This window comes from Eubalaena glacialis, chromosome 6, assembly GCF_028564815.1.
Source record: "Eubalaena glacialis isolate mEubGla1 chromosome 6, mEubGla1.1.hap2.+ XY, whole genome shotgun sequence".
Lineage (NCBI taxonomy): Eukaryota > Metazoa > Chordata > Mammalia > Artiodactyla > Balaenidae > Eubalaena > Eubalaena glacialis.
Window position 1 is genome coordinate 78,669,285 of NC_083721.1, and position 20,979 is coordinate 78,690,263.

The 20,979-nt window shown below is 41.6% G+C and overlaps 1 protein-coding gene across 4 annotated transcripts in view; it reads right to left on the reverse strand.

Moving 5' to 3' along the window:
* IL1RAP (interleukin 1 receptor accessory protein) overlaps window positions 1-20,383 on the reverse strand; it is a 121,903-nt gene extending 101,520 nt beyond the window's left edge. For all 4 annotated transcript variants that reach the window (XM_061193272.1, XM_061193274.1, XM_061193273.1 and 1 more), the window contains exon 1: window positions 20,229-20,383. The gene's annotated coding sequence lies outside the window, so the exon portion shown is untranslated. The remainder of the gene's footprint in view (window positions 1-20,228) is intronic.
* Window positions 20,384-20,979: the final 596 nt, after the last annotated feature.

Consider the following 20,979-nt stretch of genomic DNA (forward strand, 5'->3'; position numbering starts at 1 on the left):
CTATGGGAATGTAAAGTTAGATGTGATTCCTTCTAGCCCATAGGTTTAGAGAGGTTTCCTAGAGAAGACCCTGTACTGAAACAGGTGGAGATGAAGAGGTAATAGATGTGAAGAGGTAATAGATGTGTATGTCTGTGTAGGTGGTGGGTATCAGAGAGATCGCACAGAGGAGAATGGGGGAGTGAAGAGGAAGGGGTGGGGAAGGAAAGAGGAGGAGGAAATGCAAAAGGGGAAAATAAGTTGAGCAAAGTTCTGAAAGCAAAAAAGTGCATGAGCTATTTAGAGCAATGCAAGATATCTGGTAAGACTAGAGTGTAGTCTGCAGGGAGCCGACAAGGGATTATGCGAAATGGGCCTAGAACGACAAGCCAGGGAAAAACGATGGAGATATTATATGGATTTGACCCCTTTTTTGGGGGGTGTGGGGTGTACATTTGAGCCCCGACAAGATAGTTCAATTCTACCTGTTAAAATAAATTATGCAGAATGATACATTCTAGAAATTAGGTCTGATCTAAAGTCATTCATATTCCACAATTTTATATTTATAACTAAGTACCTAAATCATTATTGTTCTTTAATATAACAGCCTTCTGCAAATCATAGCCCATCCTCAGCTGAATACCCTTTCTTCAAATGAGTTTGCGTAGGACCTAAACAAAATATGGTCTGTCCCAAGCTTCTTACAGGTCAGGCATTCAGAACCCTAAAAGCAAGCAGCGGTTCAGTGGAATCACTAATAATTTGTATTTGTTTCTCCAAAACTGATAATTTCCAGAAACATTTCATAATGTAATATACTGGAAAAGGAAGCTAATGAGGCTTGTAGGGTTTGCACAGCTGCCTGCAAGAAAAGGCATGGCACAGAGTCAATGCATGGTAGCAGAGGACAAGGGAACTCACAGGATGCCTAGGAAATTCAAGCAAGTTGCCAGCCCTAATGGACAAGTTCCTTGACTCCTCTGCCAACATTGTTACTAATAAAAAAGAAGATAAAAGGTATCTAAGGTAAGGATGTCTAAAAAGCCTCTATCAGTATTTGTTTCTGGGTCTGTCCAAATCAGTAAAATCTGTGAATATGGCATTACGGTTCTTTGGGATAGGCTATGAATCTCATTTAGCAAGTGGCTCCAGGTCAATTCCTTAAATAAGTCTGAAAATACTGAAAAACATAAATATCACCCATAAATACATAAACGGATACATAAGTAATAAAGCAGGTATCATATAATATAAATGGTAGAATCTAGGTGGTGGTTATATGGGTGTTTACTGTAACACATTTCCAACTGTACTGTATGCTTTTACAGTTTCATAAAACAATGTTGAGGAGGAAATTATCTATAATCCTACTTCTCCTTTAAAAAAAATTGTATTAGGTAGGAAGTGAAAACATGTGTCCTTCCCTTTCTTTTCAGCCTTCATTAATCCCACTGCCACCACAACCATATGTCACTCCTAGATTCAGATTTTTCCATTTTTTCATACATAATTTTTTCCTTTCTTTTTCTTTTTTACAAAAATCAAATCATGTGTAGGTCTACAAATTGCTTTTTTTTATTTAATAATATATCATTCCCATTTTGCCAGATCAGTTCATAAAATTATACTAATACTTTTTAATGGCTAAATACAAGTCCATTAACCAACTATACCATAGTGTATTTAACCATTTCCCTATTGATGCCTTTTTGATTTTTTAAAAAAATTTGCTCTTTTCATACCATACTTAGGCTTATGGTGAATTTAGTATTAATTAAAAAGTCCATAAGGTCCCTAGCATCTACCCAGAAAATCACAGTAAAACTCTGAAGTGATCCTAGTGGCTAAGAAGCATAACATCTATCAATAAAAGAGGAGGAAAGCAAAACACACAGAATCAAAGGCCTATGGTTATACCTCAGCAGTTGGTAACTCAATTACTAGACAGTGTCAACCACCAAGTCAATACTCAGTAGCCAATAACAGTGCTCTTAACAGCAACCAGAATGAGTTCTACATCAACCTTAAAGCATTAATCAACTTTGCTTACACAACTTTGCATTCCTCATATCTCCATTCTAACAACTTGGTTATCTGAGTTTTTATGCCAAAGCACAGAAGAGTAGCAAATTTGGATGGAAGGCAGATCTTTTATAAGTAGGCATGTTGATGGCAGTGGGAAAGTTGAGCTATTAAAAGCAAACAAGAGGAATTCCCTGGCAGACCAGTGGTTAAGACTCCGTGCTTTCACTGCTAAGGGCACGTGGGTTCAATCCCTGATCAGGGAACTAAGATCCTGCAATCCACATGGCGTGGCCAAAAAAATCAATCAATAAAAATGTTTCCCCTCAAAATGTTACCATTAAATTACCAAAGGATTTAAAAGAAAAAAAAAAAAAGCCAAACAAGAAAACTAAAAAGCAAGAAGAAAAATAAAAAACAGCGATATGGAGGTCTGAGGCCACATAGTGTTGGAGTCTTACATACTTCAGTAGGTCCTGGGGACATCATTATGCACAGTAAAAAGTAATTGATGCTCAAAATAATGGCCCTGAATTATTAATTAAAGGTATAATTTCTCAGGATACTCACTATAAGACAGCTGTGTGGTATGGAATACACTTTAGAAAGACATACTATTAAAACAGTTACAACAAGATCCTTGATCCTAGAAGACCTGTGGAAGGCCTTGGGTCAACTACCTCACTTAACAGACAGAAAAACAAAAGTACAAAGATAACATGACTGATCCAAGGTCAGCTGGTTATTAGAAATAATCAGACCTATAATCCAGGACAGGTTGAATCTTATCCTGTGTTTGTGGCTACCCCATGATTACAAAATTGGTAATGAGGAACTGAAACCTTAACTTTTCATAATGCTCTATATCCCAGAAAGAACTGAGTCTTTTCAGAGAGCTGAGGTTTTACCGTAAGAAATACTGTAATCAGAATTGTCAGAGTGGGTGGCCCTGGTAGGGAACTGAGAATGAGTTATAAGTTTTCCATGGAGAAGAGACCTTCTAAACCTAAGAGAAAGAAAGGTGTTATATGTTGGCCAGAAAGAGAGCTGCACAAAAGGGAACTTATGTCCAAAACATTTATCACGGGGAAAATAAGTCACATACATAAATCAAATCTTCTTGCTAGCATGTTCTTATAGTCACTAAACTATGGTTTAGAAGCCATCAACTTTGAGAATCTGGCCTGATTCTTTCTCTAAAGGCTCATTACTGTTAAATAAACTGAACAGGCAATGCATTAGAAAGAGAGCGGCCCAAGAAGGCAGGGGATGAGTTCAAGGCTCTGCGTAACTCTGGGTAAGGGCCTTGGGTTTATTTATGCATAAAATGAGTGAATTAAACATGATGATGTCTAAGCTTCCTCATGGCTATGATTCATATTTCTAGTCAGGTCTTAGCAAATAGAAATGACAGGGGAAATCCGAACACCCTGTATTATACAATACAGATGAAGTTTCATATATTTGCAATATATTTAAAATAGAGAACATATTTTCCTAAGCCTTATCCTACAATTAGTTGTTTTTTTGTTTTTTTAATTGTCCCCCCCCCCCTCTTTAGCTATCTTCTTATCAAGATGACCTCTAGAAAATCAGAAAGGGCCTCAGAAGTCAAACAATGTTATTTGGGATACTATTCAGGAAGCAGAAGCCCAGGAAGGAGAGGTCAATAGCTTGCTTGTGAAATGTGAAAAGATGGCTTTTGATTCCCAATTCAAGCTTTTCTCTGGTGAAGCCATGCTGCCTCCCAACTCTGAAAAACTACTAAGAAATATAACTGTCCCATAAAAATAACCCACCATTTATATCCCAGGAAAGAGTCATGTCTAAACAGGCAATGGTCCTGTGTCACAGGAGGACAGCTACTTGGGCCCAGGAACAATGAGCCAGCTGCCAGAGGAACCGAAGCTGCTGTTCTCTTCCCAAGACATTGTGAAGATGTATGGTGTATGCATGAAATCTTGGCCAAACTACCTTCAGGCAGTGTGGAACCAGATCCCTAAAGAAATTCCTGCACCTATGAAGTTTCTCACGTGTTTATTTCCTAAGGACAGTGGGATTGACCTGACCAGATAGCTGTGAGTTCCTGAAGCATCCCTGTAAGGGACTTCACAGTTTGAGATATCCAAATGTGACAGATTTGAGCAAAGTATACTTAGCTATAGCATTTCATTAAAAAAAAAAGTTGAACTGGGTTGGAGATTGGTAAGGTCTTTATAAGTCCTGAAGGGAAAGAGAACCGTATTTCATTGAAAAGCACTGTCCATTCTTACATGCAGTACTGGTCTGAATGACCCACTGCCAGTTTGGGTAACTTTTTATTCTTTCAAATCCAAGCTGTTAATCAACTCCTGGACACTTTCTATCATTCTAACACGCCTTCCTTCAAGAACAGAGGTATTGTCTCACTTCTGACATTAAGTCAAAGGATTATCATTTTTGAACAGCACAGCTTTCAGATTAGTAGTAAGCCAATTCAAAAGAAAAAAGAAAATAGGAAAAAAAAAAAACAGGAGCTTTGCACTCCTGACATCCTGGCCCGTAAGCGGCTCTCCTTTGAAATGGCAAGAAGAAACTGGTCTCAAAGGCACTTTCTCATAGGCTGCCAACTGCAGAGGGATTATTTTGCAGGGCATGCTTATCTGGTCTGACTCAGACTTGTTTCAGGGTGTGTCTTCATTCCTCCAAGAGGTCTGCCCTGGGCAAGACTGCATTCATTAGTAATTACAAAACAAAAATGCAGAGCTGGCAGCCAGCGGGAGATTTTTCTACACGGATGTGCACCTCCCACGTGCTCTGGTCACAGACACGACTGGGCTGGTAAGAGGGCCCGACGGATCCGTGCCAGGCGCAGACACAAGTCTTCCATTCTGACACGGAGTTGCTGCCAAGCGGGAAGAAGCCACATCCTTCCTCATCCTGAGTCCCCGTCCTAAATCGAGTGGTTGTTCAGACGGGGGAAGCACAGTGGGGAGGGAGGAGGCGATATCACTAGTTGGTGTTAATTGTAACAAGGGCAAACCTTTATTCCCAAGATAAAGTTTCTAAGTGAATTCAAGACAGAATCTCAAGGCCGGAAAGGCCCTCAAGTGTCATTTTGATTCAAACTTCTTTTTGCGATATTCAATTCTCCCTGTAAGATCCTTGCCAAGTGGATGTACGGGGCCTCTTTAAGTATCTCTAGCGATGGTGAAATCATTACCAGTTTACTTTTCATATGACCCGAACTGTATAGTATCTCATTACGTTGAGCAGGACTCTGATCCCCTGGAATTTCTACCTACTTGTACTGGTTGAGGTCTCTGGAACCATGTCAGGAACGTGCCTCTCTCTTCTACGGACACCTTTGGACATTTAACCCAGTGGTTCCGGTATTTGAGACATCATTTCCATGTCTCCATAGAGCTCTCTACTCGTCTCTCCAAACCTCATAGTGAGAAAAGCATACTGAGAAAATGAAAATGCCATTAAAATGGGAAGAACTGGCATCTGTTGGTTAATGCAGCTCCTATGCTAGCTAGGCTTAAGAGGAAATTGAAAAAGGAGAATGGAAAGAAATAAGAGGCCAGAAACTCCAATGACCAGTGGGCTAGCTCACCAGGCTGGGTTTCTGGGGAACTGTCGGACAGATCAGTGTAGTAACTAAAGATTGTTTACAAGATTCTCATGTGCGTGTAAGCAATGGGATGGGTCCCTGACATAGAGGGGACACTGCACCACAGTGAATCAAAACACATGGCTTCAGCATACGCTTTGGAGTCACACAGACCTAGCCTCAAATCCTCTATAGCTGTGCAAGCTTCTTTACCATGCTGAGTCTCAGTTTCCTTATTCGTGGATGGGGTCAGTAAGACATCTTATGGAATTAGAGGTATGAAGATCATGTGAGATAATTTTATAAGGCACCTAGCACAGAGAAAGCACTCCAGTTCCTTGGATATTATTATTTTTTCTTAATACTAGAAGTCTAGCCTTCAATTCTCCTAAACTTTCCCTTACACACTGTAGCAGATTCAGGAAACAGAAAACCCACCTGTTTGGTAGAGAGGAATGAGGGCAGTTCTCATGGGGGAGAACCAAAGCAGGAGAAGCAGCATATTATAGTAGAAAGTACACTGTACTAGAACTTGGAAGGCCAGGTATAGACAGGTTTGACTGACTAAACCAGGGACATCCTTTTCTAGCCTATTTGCAAAGCCAGCAATTTAGTCTTTCAACCCTATGATTCGGTATTCTCAGAGAACCATTAAAAGTACTCCTTTTAATGGCAACTAGAAAGCTTGATTCCTGTATGCCTCCTCCTGCTCTCCCGAGCCGTGTCTCTACATTAATAACAGCAACAGTTCTAGACGTCCCCAAGTATAGCACCTGAAGTTGTCACCCTAACTTGCTATGCCATAGGGAGCCCTCTAAGTGGACAAAACACTGCAGGGGTGCATTGAATGGAGGTTATAGCTTTCTTATTCACTTGCTGTTCACTGTTGAAATCTCAGCGATACAGCACTGGGTATAAGTGTGTGTTTTAAATAAGTCAAGACAAGTGAATGAGCTGCTGTGTTTTGACAAGTAGAAAGCCAGGAGATATGATTTTCAAACATTCAGGCGTATGTGCTTGGGAAGCACTGTCACGGAAGACTTATGGAATGGTCTAATTCAAAGATTGTGTGGATCTCCCGGGGATGCTAATGTACCTGCTCAGGTACGCTCTTGTAAAGAAGGCTTTCCCTCTTTGCCCTGTGTTTGGTGTTCTGCACTTTGAGGGAAGGCAGTAAAGATCCTGCAAGAGGGTGAGGAATCAGACAGCTGGAACTGTAACACCTGGGTTACAAGGGGCCTGCTCTCTGGGTGGGAACAGACCTTAAAGGTAATGAAGTCCAAAAACTAAGGACAGATTTAGAACAGGGACACAGCAGAACCAGAGATGTGTCCCAAGAAAATTATCAGGCAGTGGTGCATTGAGTGAGATGAAGGGATGAGTGATAGAAAGGTGTCCACTGAATGAATCTATGGAACTGCAGTGAGCGCTCTTGAATCATCAGGGGCTAAGGGGTCACTTGATGGTTATCACCTCTGAACTTCAGTTTTCTCACTTATACTAATTCAGACCAAAGTGACCTTGCAGAGTTGTTGTCAAATCAAATGCAATAATGGACATGCGAGTAATTTGCAGATTGTTAGGCACTGGATCGACATATGGGGACACTCCTATTACCACTCAGTAAAACCAAAAAGCATTATTTTACTAAGTGAAACAAGTAATATTTATTTTATAGGATCTTCCTCTCAAAATGATATGACGTGGTTCGTAAGCCAATTTCATTTCAGTCAGTGTTCCAATTACATATACACTTCCTCTTGCTCTTCACATACCACAGGCGGAAGCACGAGGGGGTTTTAAAGAACAGTGATCTAGGTATGCCATAAGGGTATTATAGCTGACAACATTAGCCCTAGATCAAATCAGCTTGGCTTGCAATGTACACAAATATTTTTTATTCCCAGGATGGTCCTGAACAACCACTTATGATGACTCTGAGTCACCTCCCTCGGTGAGAATAGAAGAGAGCTCTGGGAATGCAAATTTTCTTCCTTGGATTATTATAATAGAATGCTCATTAATTGCCCCGCCTATTCCCTTTCGAAGCTCCAATGCTTTGCATTGCCAGACCTGTCTAAAACACAGGTCTGATTACACCCTTCCCTTGCTGAAGAATATTCAGTGCTTCTCCCTGCCTTACAGGATTAAACACAAACTGCTCAACAGAGTATGTCAGGTCCTCAAAATACAGCCTCTGCTCACCTTTTTAAAGTCTGATCTTCAATGACCCCAGTGTTCATATACCATCTCCTGGTCAAACTGGGCTCTGCCCCAGCAAGACACCCGATTCCCTCCTTCACTTTATGTTTTCACCCTGTTCCCTTTATCTGTAGTATCACTTGTGGTTTTTAACTGTGTCAATTTAGTTCAACTGGAATTATGTTTTCCAGAATCCCCTTCTCTGCATGGTTCTGAGTTAGGGCTGACCACCGGGAAATGTGCATGAGATTTGGAGGGGAGAAGTGAAGTAGGAGCAATTGCTTTGGGAGGGTCTGTCTAGGCACCTGGGTGCTATTGCAGCTCATGCACCTTATTGCTGATCTGATGGCTCACCTCCTAGGTGGGGGCAGCAGCCAGGCCCACGGCTCCTTCAGCTCCTGCTAGATCCCCTCCTTCAACTTCTTCATGCCCAAAGCCAGGTAAGTCTGAAGCTCCATGGCTAAGAGCACCAGCTCCTTCCGCAGGCCACCCATACAGTATGGTTAGATACAGACAGAGATGGTTAAGGGTTGCAGTTTGTCCGCAGGTTGATCTCTTCCATTTCACATGCAACATTTCTTCCTGACTGCCCACCTAACACAGGCAGGGGCAACAGACTTCTTCACTGGCTCCTTCTCAGGGTCCTTAGTGACTTCCAACTGTCCCCTTTTGGGGTTTTCTTTGCCCACCTTCTCCCACAATTGTAAGACTAATCCCTATGATAAATTCCACATTCTATATCATCCATCCATATCATTTCTGCTTCCCTGGTCGGACCCTAGCTCATACGTCACTCCTCCTCACCAATCTATGTCCAAAACCTGCCTGTACATCATTTCAAGATTCACCTCAAATACCACTTCCTCATAAACCCCTTCCTGAGTGACACAGTTGCCTCTTCCTTTGAAACATCAAAATATTTTACCACATATCTTTTAAAAGTTCTGTTATATACTCTTAGACTAATCCAAATATTATATAAGTTGTATTACAACCTCTGGTGCATCTTATCTTTCACAATGATCTATAAATTCTTATTCTTCTGGAGTTGTGTTAGTGTGATTGCATTTTAATCTCCAAATCTCACCAGTGTCTTAACTACAGAAGGATCTCAAAAACTGCTTAGTGTCCAAAAGAGTAAATGAATTATCCATGCAACTACTCCCTTTTTAATAACACAGGTAAGGAAAACCCAATGCTACTGTGTATGGTGTAGCCTCACTTATATGGAGATTATTTCTAGAGCCACTTTACCTTTCCATTCTCTTCCCTTAGAGAAGAGCCTCTCCAATCCGAATCCAACGCTTTTTATTATCTTATACATGGTTCTAATAAAACTCGTTAGCTGGCTCCCTAGTCCACAATAAAGCAGGAACAGCTAATTGTATGGAGAATAGATAACTGCTAGAGCAAGACATGATGAAAGCAAGAAGTAATAGCAGACAATGAAAGAGAAAGAGGACAGAAAATTTATGAAAACCAGATTACACAAATTTAAAGTATACCAGTTTGGGGCCATTTAGTACATAGGTAAATGATCTCACCTTAATAAATTCTAAAGGAATTACAGCCCACTCCAATAAACTGTCCTGAGTCACCAACATTTAGTAATGCTACATATTTTAGAATAATCTCCTTCTGAAATTATTTTTTAAAACAAAAAATTTAAAAGAAAGTTACATATTGAAATTTCACCATTAAAGAATCTCATAGTAGCTCCCATTATCAGAAAAAAAGAGGATTTTTATTTTTTGTCATGCATTTATTCAACAAATAAGTAGTGAGAGTCAACTATGATTAAGGCACTGTTCTCGTGTGTGTGTGTGTGTGTGTGTGTGTGTGTGTGTGTGTACTTTTCCTCCAAGGAAATCATCAAACTTGGGAGAAGTGGGACAATAAAAATTACACCTTTTAAATATCTCATAAAGCAAAAAATAAATAAATAAATAAATAGAAGTCATTGTAAATCAGCACCACATTGGTTTCTTACAAAAAAGCAAGTAAATGCAGCCAACAAAATAGGACTGAGTTCATTGTTGCCAGCTTCTTCCAGGGCAAAATAAACTGTCAACTAGAATGAAGCTTCTTGCCTTCCCCACACAGGCTTTGCCTCATTTCTCTGCCAAGCATCTCTTCCCAGCAGGGAAGGTCCCTGGAGACTCTACAGGTGTTACAACCCCGTACAGTTTGCTTTGGAAGAAAAATGTGGAGAAAAACACACATAAGAAATAATTGTTTTCATCATCACAGCCCCCAATACACACAAGGAGGCAACTGTGGCACTTTCTAATTTTTCCCCCTGGTTTAATTCACATAGGTTGGAAATAGGATTGAATGAGATAATGAAAATAAAGGACTCGGCACAGCTCCTGGCACACAAAAAGCACTGGATCAATATCAGTGATTGTGATTAGAAGGGGTCCTAAACGTCCGGCAAGCTGTGTAAATTAGCCTCATTAAGTGTTATCTGGGACAAAATTTGAGTCTTCGGCTGTTTTTCCTTTGTCACCCAGAATGCTCTGGGGCCACCACTAGAATATAAAATAATTTTTCAGCAAGCCAGCTTTGTCTGGGGAGAAGGTTGGGCAGTGCTGCCTGCAGGGATGTTTGGAGTAGAGAAACAGGGCGGTCCTACAGCACCTTTGCCTCCATGTAGTTCCCCAGGACTGGCCCTTCTACCTACAGGAGTGCCATGCTGAGGGCAAGGTACCAGAATGGATCCTGGAACAAAATTAACATCACTGATTATATGATTGGATTTTTGGCTTTGATTTTTAAAGGAAGTGAATAAAACTAGCACAACTGAAAAACTAAGGAGTAGGTAAGTGTAAGCGTGTTTGGAGAGGTTGTTTTAGTTCAAAAAATAAAAATAAAAATAGCTGAAGTGGACTGAGCACTAATTAAATTGCAGGCACTCTGCTAAGTACTTTATAAACATATTTAATCCTAAAACAGTTCTATATCCTTATGCCAATAACACAAACGAGGATACAGGTTTAGAGATGTGAAGTAATTTTACCATAGCCCAGGGGTAGTAAGTAGCATTACCCTGCCCAGGTTATCTCAGTCTAAAACCCACACGTTTACTACTATATGCTAATGAAATAATGCAACTTAAAAGGTCACGCATTCATTCACTGAGTCAATACATTTATTGAACTATTCCTTCACAGGAAGCACCGTGAAGTGGGACTAGTAGAGATAAATAAAATATTCAGGGTCACTTCTTACAATCACAGGGCAGTATGGTATAGTGGTTAAGCTTGCCCAAGTTCAAATACTGACTCTACTGTCAACTACGTCTGTGAGCTTGGCCTCAGTTTTCTCTTCTGTAAAATGGTGATTATAATAGTACCTGCCTCTCTTAAACTTATTCTGAGATTTTGATAAGCTAATATTTGTAAAGCTTATATTATTACAAGGCATGTATGAGCCTGCATATGCATGTGTCAGTCAAGACTTCATGGAGGAGTTCTACCTCTTGAGAGAAGAGTTAGGCACCTTTTAGACTTTTAGAGCCAGAAAGAAGAAATTGATCTTATATGGAATTGAATTTGCTTTTCACACACTCACTCTTCAGGACAGCAGATTTCAGAAACTGGTACCTAAAATCTCATAAAGAAATAGCTCCAGGTCCAGTGTTTTGGGGGACTGATTACATAAAACACCTACACAAGAACTGTAAAATTTCCAGCTGAATTGAATTGAGCAACTGCACTTACATATCCATCTATTACTTAGTGCATTTGGAAAAAATAATGATACCGTTTGAGAAAAAGAAAAGGAATCTGATTTTGCCTATTTAGCCTGCTTTTTTCTGTTGTTGTTTTGTTGGGCATTCTAATGGGAAAGAAAGGCCATGAATGACAGATCAATGAGACTGAATGTCTTCTCATTTGTCCTTAGGAACCTACATGAGGTCAGCACAGTTTTACCTCTTCATCTCAGAAATGAATTCTTCCATTTTCCTTCACTCTCTGTTTGAGGTTCCAAATATGTCAAACCTGGTCATCATTCTACTTTAGTCCTTTCAGTGACTTCCTGCTGCATTTTGCATAAAATCCAAACTCCTTACCTTGGCTTGTAAGGCCAGTCTGATCTAGCCCCTGCTTATCTTAGAACCTTAGTTCCAGCCCTTCTCTCCCTCTTACCAGACCCTGCCACCTCAACCATGAACAGATCGACCCTGGCTCCTTCTCAGGCTTTTTTGTCTTAGCTCAAACATCACCTTCTCAGAGGTGTCATCCCTGACTACCCTATTTAAAACTGCCTCTCCTCCACAGCCCTCCAACATCGTTGTTGTTGTCACTGTTTTAATCTCAGCCCCTTATTTCTTACCCTGAACTCACTTGCATGTCTTCTGTTTGTTTGTTTGTTGTCCGTTCACATATATATATATATATATATATATATATATATATATATATTTTTTTTTTTTTTTTTTTTTGTATCTCTCCCAAACTATTCTTAGTAATGCTAACAGCAAGGAATTACCTTAACACCTCTGCCTCCCAAGGCAATTCTGGATAACTTCTAAATGTATGTATATACACACATACATATGCATACACATAAATTTATACTTCAATATTCTAAATATATGGTCAATATTCTAAATATATATGCCCACATATATATGTATATGTGTATGTGTATAAGTGTGTATATATATGTGTGTGTATATGTGTGTATATATAACAAATTTTTTATTTCAGTATTATATATCTATATAATTCATTTCCTTATCTATTTCTTTCTACTCGTTGAGGATAAATAATACTAACATCTATACTTGTATTTATTCATCATTTACTCATGATGTTATTTGCATCATCTAGGCAGATACTATTTGCTAAGATACTATTTTAGGCACCCAGGATACAGCAGTGAGGAAAACAAGGGTCCCTGCCCTTGTGGATTTTACACTCTAGTGTAAAACTAAACACTAAACAGTTGACAGGCTACACAAATTAATTAAATAGTATGTGGAAGCTGATAAGGTGACAACCGCTATGGACAAGAGAAAAAGCTGAGCAGGGTAAGTGAGGTCAGGAATGGCAGGAGTGGAGATGGGAATAGATATAGATATAGAGGTCTATCTAACCAGGAGATAGCTAGAGCAGGCTTATCACCATTTTACAGAAAAGTAAACTAAGTCTGGACGGGCTAAGCAAGCAGTATCTAGGGTTCAAACCCAACTCTGACTTCAAAGCCAGCCAACTTTTCACCACCCACTTTATCCATTCAACCCCCAAACCCTGCTACTGTCTCACACTGTAATTGGCAAACCGAAGTCTAATCTTCCAGAAAAGAGCTATTTAGTGTGTATTATCGTTCTCAAGTGTCCATCATTTCTTTAAGTGGAGAAAAACCCTATATCTATTTCAGTGAGAGTCTAGCTTCTTCCATGGGCACTAAATTAGCTCAAAAGAAGAAAGCAGAAAATATGCGCTCATAATGCTACAGTCCAAATTAAAGCTAAATATTTTATCCCTTTACTTCTTTGTAGAAGATTATGGTAATTAATGGTGATAGAGAGCTTGCTTTATATTTTTTTTAAAAAAGCTCTCTTTTTATTTCCCAAACAAAAAATGTCACTGTGCCTAACCCAGGTGTCTGTTTACTCCTCCCACCCCCAAACCTGGATCCAGAGGGAGAAAACAGTTTGCAGGTTGTGGGAATGTAGCAGAATCACATCCTTAAGGACATAGAAAGTGTCTTTATGGATGTGACTCCTAACGCAGTGCTCACTTGTGATTCTCACTGAGGCCAAGGAGGCTGCCAGGTATCTGGATTTTATGACACTCCACATGCCTAACATGTGGATGCCTCTGTGGAACTAAGAGTATGGATCTACTCTTAGCTTTTCATGGTGTCTCCTAAGTCATTACCTTCCAGGCACAGATTCATAGAACAACGTGCCTTAGAGAGGACCTTGTCCAAATTCCTCACTCTGGAGGATAGAAAAAGGACTCTTAGAGAAGGAAAAGCCACTAACCAGTACCAGGGCTGTTGCACTGAATGATTGAGGGGGAAAAAGCATAACCTTGGAGTTAGAGATCTAGGGTGAAAGTCCCAACTCCACTATTCGCTGGCTGTGTGGCCTTAGAAAATATTTAGTCTCTCAGACTCGGGATGTAAAATGGTGTTGAGAACAATTACTTTGATTACCTCAGATTATTGCAAGAAAAAAATACTTGTGTGCATGTGCGTATATAATAACAAGCATTTTGAGGCTTAAAATTCTATAAAAAAACAAAAACTGTTCATTTGAATCTAGGTCTTCTACTTTCTAATCCCATATTGATTTGGGCATGCAATTGAATATCTCTGTAGTTGTTAATCATAACGAAGGTTAAAATCCCCATGTGCCAGGCTCTTAACAAATGTTTTGGCACCTGACACCTACCAAAAGCTGGATGAAATGGGTTTTATTATCCCCTTTTTACAGGTGCTGAGAATAAAGTAGGGATAGACGAAATAACTTGTCTAAGGACAAATCCAGGGAAGGTGGTCTGATGCTAAAGCCCATGATGTTACACAACCACAATTTTAGGTCACCATAGCATCTAACCATACCTGGCGTAAGGAACTATGTTATCTATGAAAAGAACATTTTCAGAAATGACCGGTTCTCTTTTCTGTTGCCTTTAGCACTGATTGGGAAAAGAGGAAGCCAGTGTAATCATAAGGACTTATGTGTCAGACAGGAAGAAACTACAGGCATCTCCTACATATAAACTAGACATAAAAGGTCACCTGTCCTCATGTCCAATTATATCAAATAATAGCTGGACTGGTATGAATTCTTCACTGCTTTTAGAAAGTGAGATCAAAGCTCACTGCAGCTACCCGCTTCCCTGGAAACTTCCTACTTTCTTTCAGGTAATTTATTTAGGACACTCGACACTGGCCTTGCTGTCAGTATATGCAAGCATGAACTTCAGTGTCATCCTTCATTGTGTTTGCTGCAAAATGTCCTTTATTATTGGGATAAAAATGTCTTTTTCCATGATTGAGCCAGTGATGTTCAATCTTATTAGCGTCTGTGACTCCTTATCATTTGTCTGATTTTGTGACCACAAAACTAAAAACAAATAAAATAAAGTTACCTTATTAGTCTGTAGAGATGGCCTTTGAAATAATTAATGATATGATAAAGTATGAGAAAACTGGAAAGCCAATGCTGGGCGTATCTGACACAGCATGAATCCATCATCTATTTAACTCAACCTTTTGAGTACAGGGCACTGTGCTAGGCATGGGGCAGGATAAACCGTGCCCTCAGCTGCTTGGGTGCTAATCAGGGACTTGGACAAGAACACAAAGGGACAAATCACTGGCCCACAGTTAAAAAAGAAATTAAAAAAAATTTTTTTTAATTATAATAGAGAGAGAAAGAATAGGTTACAAGCATTTAAAGTGGTCTCCAAAACTGGGAAGAATCAAGAAGGGATTTGAGTAGTAGGTTTGGGAAGGAAAGCAGGGGAAAGGAGATAGCAGCTGAGGTGGTGTGACGACACAGGGAGGGGACATCTATGGATCTAGTTATACGAGTCCTCAGGTCTTACGCTGTGGTGTCTAGTAAACATGGGATAGTAGACCGAAGAGCTTTGTGCTCAGGCACACACATTCTAATTGTCACTAACTGGATAACTGTGGGCAATTCTCTAAGTCTCTCAGAGCCTCAGTTCTTTCCTCTGTAAAAGGTAGACAATAATATGGACCTGAGAGTTATTTTTATGCTTAAATGAAATGACAGAAGTACATGCACCAATGCATGCTGATTTCCCTTGCCCTCCTCTGTCTAACCAGAAAATAGATTTCTTGGCATAATACAATAGGGTATTTTCTCTTTATTCCCCTTTCAATCTTTAGCCTTGACTTTTACCAAGAGATGTGGCAATAGAATTTCAGAGTTGAAAGGAATCTTAAAAAAAAAAAAAATAACAATGTATTGTAGCAGAAGAGCCTTAGAGATGAACTAGACCAGCTCTCTCATACTTTAGGCCCAAAGGTAAAGCGACTTCCCAGGCACAGGCAAGATAATACCAGGATCAGAAAGACAGGATGGGGATGGGGTGGGTCATGGGTCCTAATTCAGGTCCTCAGTTCTAGCCCAGAGGCTGCACAATTTCAGGTCTTTCCTAGCTCTGAAATGAAATGCAGAGATGAGTCTCAGCATTGGTGCTTGCTTTGTGCTACACGATAAGGTCCTGCTATTTAACCTCTCTGAGTCTCAGTTGCCTCAAAAAATACACAGGATTACTGCAAGGACTGAATGAGATGATAGACGTAAAACACTCAGTACAAGCCATGATGGAGTTCACTAAAGGGCGGCTATTAAATTCTGATTTTCACAACTGAACAGACTAATAAACTGCAAGAACTGATGGCAGAAGAAAGAATTCATATTCATTAAACGCCTCCTATGAAAAAGGCACTGAGAAAGAGACTCAAGCTTCTAGGTAGGCATCAGTGTTCCTGTTTCCCAGCTGAGGAGACCGAGGCACATCTCAACATAGTAACTTGCCTGAGGTACCCTCCAGATGCTAAGATTCCACACTGCCACAGCTGCTAGAGCTAGGCAGAACACGGTCAGGCTAGAAGGAGGTCTCCTAACAACCTCGTCAGTGTAAACCATGCGTTCTCACTTTCAAAAAGGAGAAGAAAAAAAAAAAAAGAGAGCAAATCAGTAGCTAACCTGATTTAATCCCCCAAAATATCAGATACCAAATGTTCTGTAACCTTCCTGTTCTTTGGGGTTTTTATGTCTCCCACAGAACAATTTCCAAAATGAGCAAAGAGCACAGTAGGTGGCTCTCTTTAATATTTCACGGGCAAGACAATAATGACTCAACAGATCTTACATCTGTGTCACCAGCAAAAGCCTGACAAAGTTGAACAACAAATGAAACTGTGTGTATATTGGAGATAACCTTTATTTTTTTCTTCTGCTTCTTTCTCTGATTTTCTCCAGCTACATTCTGCTTTTCTAACTGTGCCAGGTTAAGATGCCGCTGACTGCTTACCGTTTGGCAAAAGCAAACATATGCTTCCAAAGGCCAAACGCAAGGAGCACAGCGTTTCTCCCCAAACTGCCTTTACAAGTCTGTCTGCTTGCTGCAAAGCAAAGAAACCTAAAGGCCTGTGGGAAGTCTCAACAGATAAATGGCCCCATTGCCTGGGCCGGAAACAGATCTGTTCATTTTCCTACATAAGCCTGCAGCCGTCAGTTTCCACAGGGAGGATTGAAACTCCTGACCAATGATCAGCATCAACAGCCAGCAGTGGTCTTTCCTGCGAATGCCACCTCTGTACACTGTTCACTATATTCCATCCTTTCCGACTCCGGAATTGGCAAAAGAAAGAGAAAAATGGTATGGTCACTCATGGTATTTGTTCCTCCATCTTCTTAACAGCCTACGTATTAGCACGAGGATGGCAGAAAGAAGAAACCACTCAGAACAGGAAGAAAAACATGACATAATTCTAAGCTTTATGTCTTCATAGTACCCTTACTCCTAGGAATTGAAGGTACATTACTTCAAACACATGTGAGTAGGCAGGCTGCCTTAGAGATCATCACCCTGAAACTTCCTCTCCTGAGAGCTGGCCCCGCTAAACTCTACAGATCATAGTTCTCTCAGCAAGGAAATATCCTCTTTGGGACAAAAAGGATACCCTGAAATCACCAAACAAATAAGGTCAACCCAACAACGGAAGGAAATTGTTAAAGATCTCATTGGAGAGACGACAGGGTGTGATGGAAAAGCGCTTAACTAGAAGTCAAAAGCTGTGATCTGTATTCCCAAGGCTGAAACTTACGAACCACGTGACCCTTGGCAACTTCTCATTTCTCTGACTCTTATTCAATTTTCTTCTCAATAAACTGAGATCAACTAAGAAGAAATATCATTTAATGAGCACCTACTCACTACACGTACTTTACATTATTCTACTTAATTTAATCCTCACGCATCCTTGGGGTAAGCATTTTTTTTTTTCACTTTAGAATTGGATAAAACAGAAACTCTAAATGGTGAAATAAATTGCTTAGTATTACCCAGCTACATAGGAATTAGAGCTGAAATCTGAATTTGACGACAAAACCAGCTTTTTTCATACTTTATCATATCATTATATTATCCTTCCACTCTTAATATGTCCGCCATGTCCTTCTCTCAAGGCTATTGCAAGTAACAAAGAAGATAATATATATGGAATACACTGTGGAAATTTTAAAGTTTTATATTTATGTATTTGGTAACAAATAATCTCTACAAGGAGAAAGGGTATAACTGAGTATCCTTTCTTTAAAAAACCAGAACTAAAAGGAATTAGCTTTCAATCTCCCATCCCCTTGTTCTGACCTTATTTTGAACATTCTCCTTTTCCCTACAAGTCCCCAGTCTCTCAGGCACGCGTTCAGATGTATCCTGGCCAGCTCATCACAATGCACGCACACGGAACAGGCTGACGGAAGCAAGCGATCCCATCCTCTGCAAATGTCTGGTGCGGGAGCTACCTAAGAGGGTACCACCGAACTCTTTCCTTTCCTCAAGGTGTATCACACCCCTGCTCTGCATACATCAATAACACAGGCATATGTGATGGACTGTGGAGCAGGCAGCCAACTGTAAATACTGGATGCTCAGTTCAGGGACTTACGGCATAGCCAGGAGATGATAGTAAAAAACGGTATGAAGTCAATCAGAATAAAAGCAATTGTTATGAGCCAGGTGGGGGGTATGTAAAGGACACTATTTCATTTTAAAATACCAATAATGCCAATAATAAAGGAAGCCTAGTGAGGGCACATGTGGATGTTTGTGTTTATATGAGGTAAGTTTGTGTCCAAAAGGGACTGAATTTAGCAGCATCACTGTTTAATCCAAAAGAAATACACGGGAATCTTGTTGTTTTCCTATATTAGCTGAGAAATATAAAGCTGCTTGTCTGACCTGACACAGGGGGAATAAAAGGCTTAGAACAGTCTGTAACATAGATGAAACTTGCAACTTCTCCTCTTGTCTTTCTGCCTCTCATCAAATTCAAGACCCTCTTTGCCAGTAAAGGATGCCTCAGATCAAAGTTTCACAGACCTGAGGCTTGGCCTAAAAACTAGCAGGGCATTGGCATCACTGGGAAACATTTTATACACCAAGTCAAGAACCTACAATCAAAGTCACATGTAAAGGGCATTCAGAAAACACTATAAAAAGAGCTGTTCAAACTCCGAAGAAGAAAAAACCACAACATCTAGATTAAAAAAAAAAAAAAAAGTCACTCTGAAAATTCAGCTTCCTAAAAACCCACTGTCTCCAAGGTTACTATGCAGTAATATTTATAATTGTTGCCATCAATGTCAAACTGAACAGGTGCCAAGCCAGGCACTGTGCTAAGCATGTTATTTGAATTATCCCGTTTCATCCTCCCAAGTGCCCTAAGGGCTCATTGTGACCGTGAAAATCTCCATTTTATGGCTGGAAAAAACCCAAAAAACAAAACAAAACTGAGTATCAGAAAGATTGGATAACTTGCCCAAGTTCACACGGCTAATAGGTGGCAGAGCTGGAGTGAAGGCCAGGTAAATCCTCCTTCTCAGCTGGTAGCTAACCTAGCGGCGTTTCACAATTTCACCACCAGCGGGTGGAGGCAAGACAGACTGGGAACTGGCTCTTAAAGGAAACGGCAGAAGTTTGCTTTTGTGTTTGTGATTTTTCTCTTTAACTCAGCTTCCTTGTTCCCTCCCAGGACTTAGAAGTGAGAAGGGCTATGGCTCCGTGAGGTCAGCTATTCCTGCAAGAGAAGCATCCTATTTCCCACAGGACGACCGGTCCCGCTTCCCCTGGGGCTGGAGAGACCACTGTGCCAAACGAGGTGACTGGCGCCCGGACGCCCCTCACCTCTCCACGGACTCTACCAGGAGTCTGACGGACACCCTCGGCGGGGCATCTTTCTAAGAAAACAGGTCAGGGGAAGAGAAAGAGAGGCTGCAAGCAGCCTTTACCCAGGCTGTCACAGGTCCAAGCTGGAAACGACGTGATACCCAGTGGCAACGCTGGGACACGCTGCCCCCTTCTATCCTCACCGTTCACAGCAGCACTCCAGAGAAACCAAGGCCGGGGGTATACCGGGGTATATCCCTTAAAGAGCTGGGAGAGGGCTGCAGTGACGCGCAGCCCTCACACAACTGCGTTACTTAAATGCCTACAAAGCAAAGACGGGACTCTGGACAGTGGGTTCGAGTCCTGCCCACGGCACTAACTTAGCTGTGTGATCTATCCCAGCCGCTGCCTCGCTCTGTGCCTCAGTTTGCCCTTCTGTAAAATAGGGTTGAAGGAGACGATGTGTAAGAATCCTTCCACCTTGAGATTCTGTAGATCGGTGATCCCCCGAGCCCTCATCGCCGCGCGAGACTCACCTTTCTTGGGAGGCAGAGCGGACGCAGCGAAGGCGGCGGGGATGGGTGCAGGATCGCCCAGCACCGCGTCTTTCGGTGCGCTTGGCCAACGCAGAGTCCCGGGGACCCGGATCCGGCCAGTCTTCCCGCAACGAGCCTCTTACTTTCCGCCGCACTTTCTTTTTTCCCCCTTTGAGGCTCCTCCCCTGCTGCTGCGCGATTGGCCGGCGCTGCGCGGCTCCCGCTCCACCCGCCGCCTCGCCAGCCACCAGCGCTCAGGGCTTCCCAGAGCGGAGGCCGCGGGGCGGCACCGAGGGCGGCCCCGCCCGCGGCGAGGAGGAGCGGCGCCGGGCCCGCGGCCGGCAAGAGGCTGCGCTAGGCCTTTCGGCGCCCGGCCACCGCATGTGCAGGCTGGAGCGCGCAGAAAGGGACAGCGTGGGTCCTGCAGCTTGGCACGATGCCAGGCGCTCTGGGGAGATGCGCCCCCGGCTATACACATAGACGCACACTTGCGCTCATTGCAAGATCCTGGTCTCACAGTCGAGATCGCCTTTTCTTTCCGGCTCTGTGTATTTAGCTCTCGTGCTGCGCCAAGGCCATAAATCAATTTAGGCCGCAGGATTTGAGCCCCCATCGTGTGCCAAGCCCAGAGCGCGACGGGAAGAAACAGACTCAATCTCGGTGGTCTGGCGCTCCGCTCCGCTGCAAAAGTGACAGTCATGGGAACAAACTACTGCTCAGGACAGCAAAACGGAACCTGTATTTTCCACTG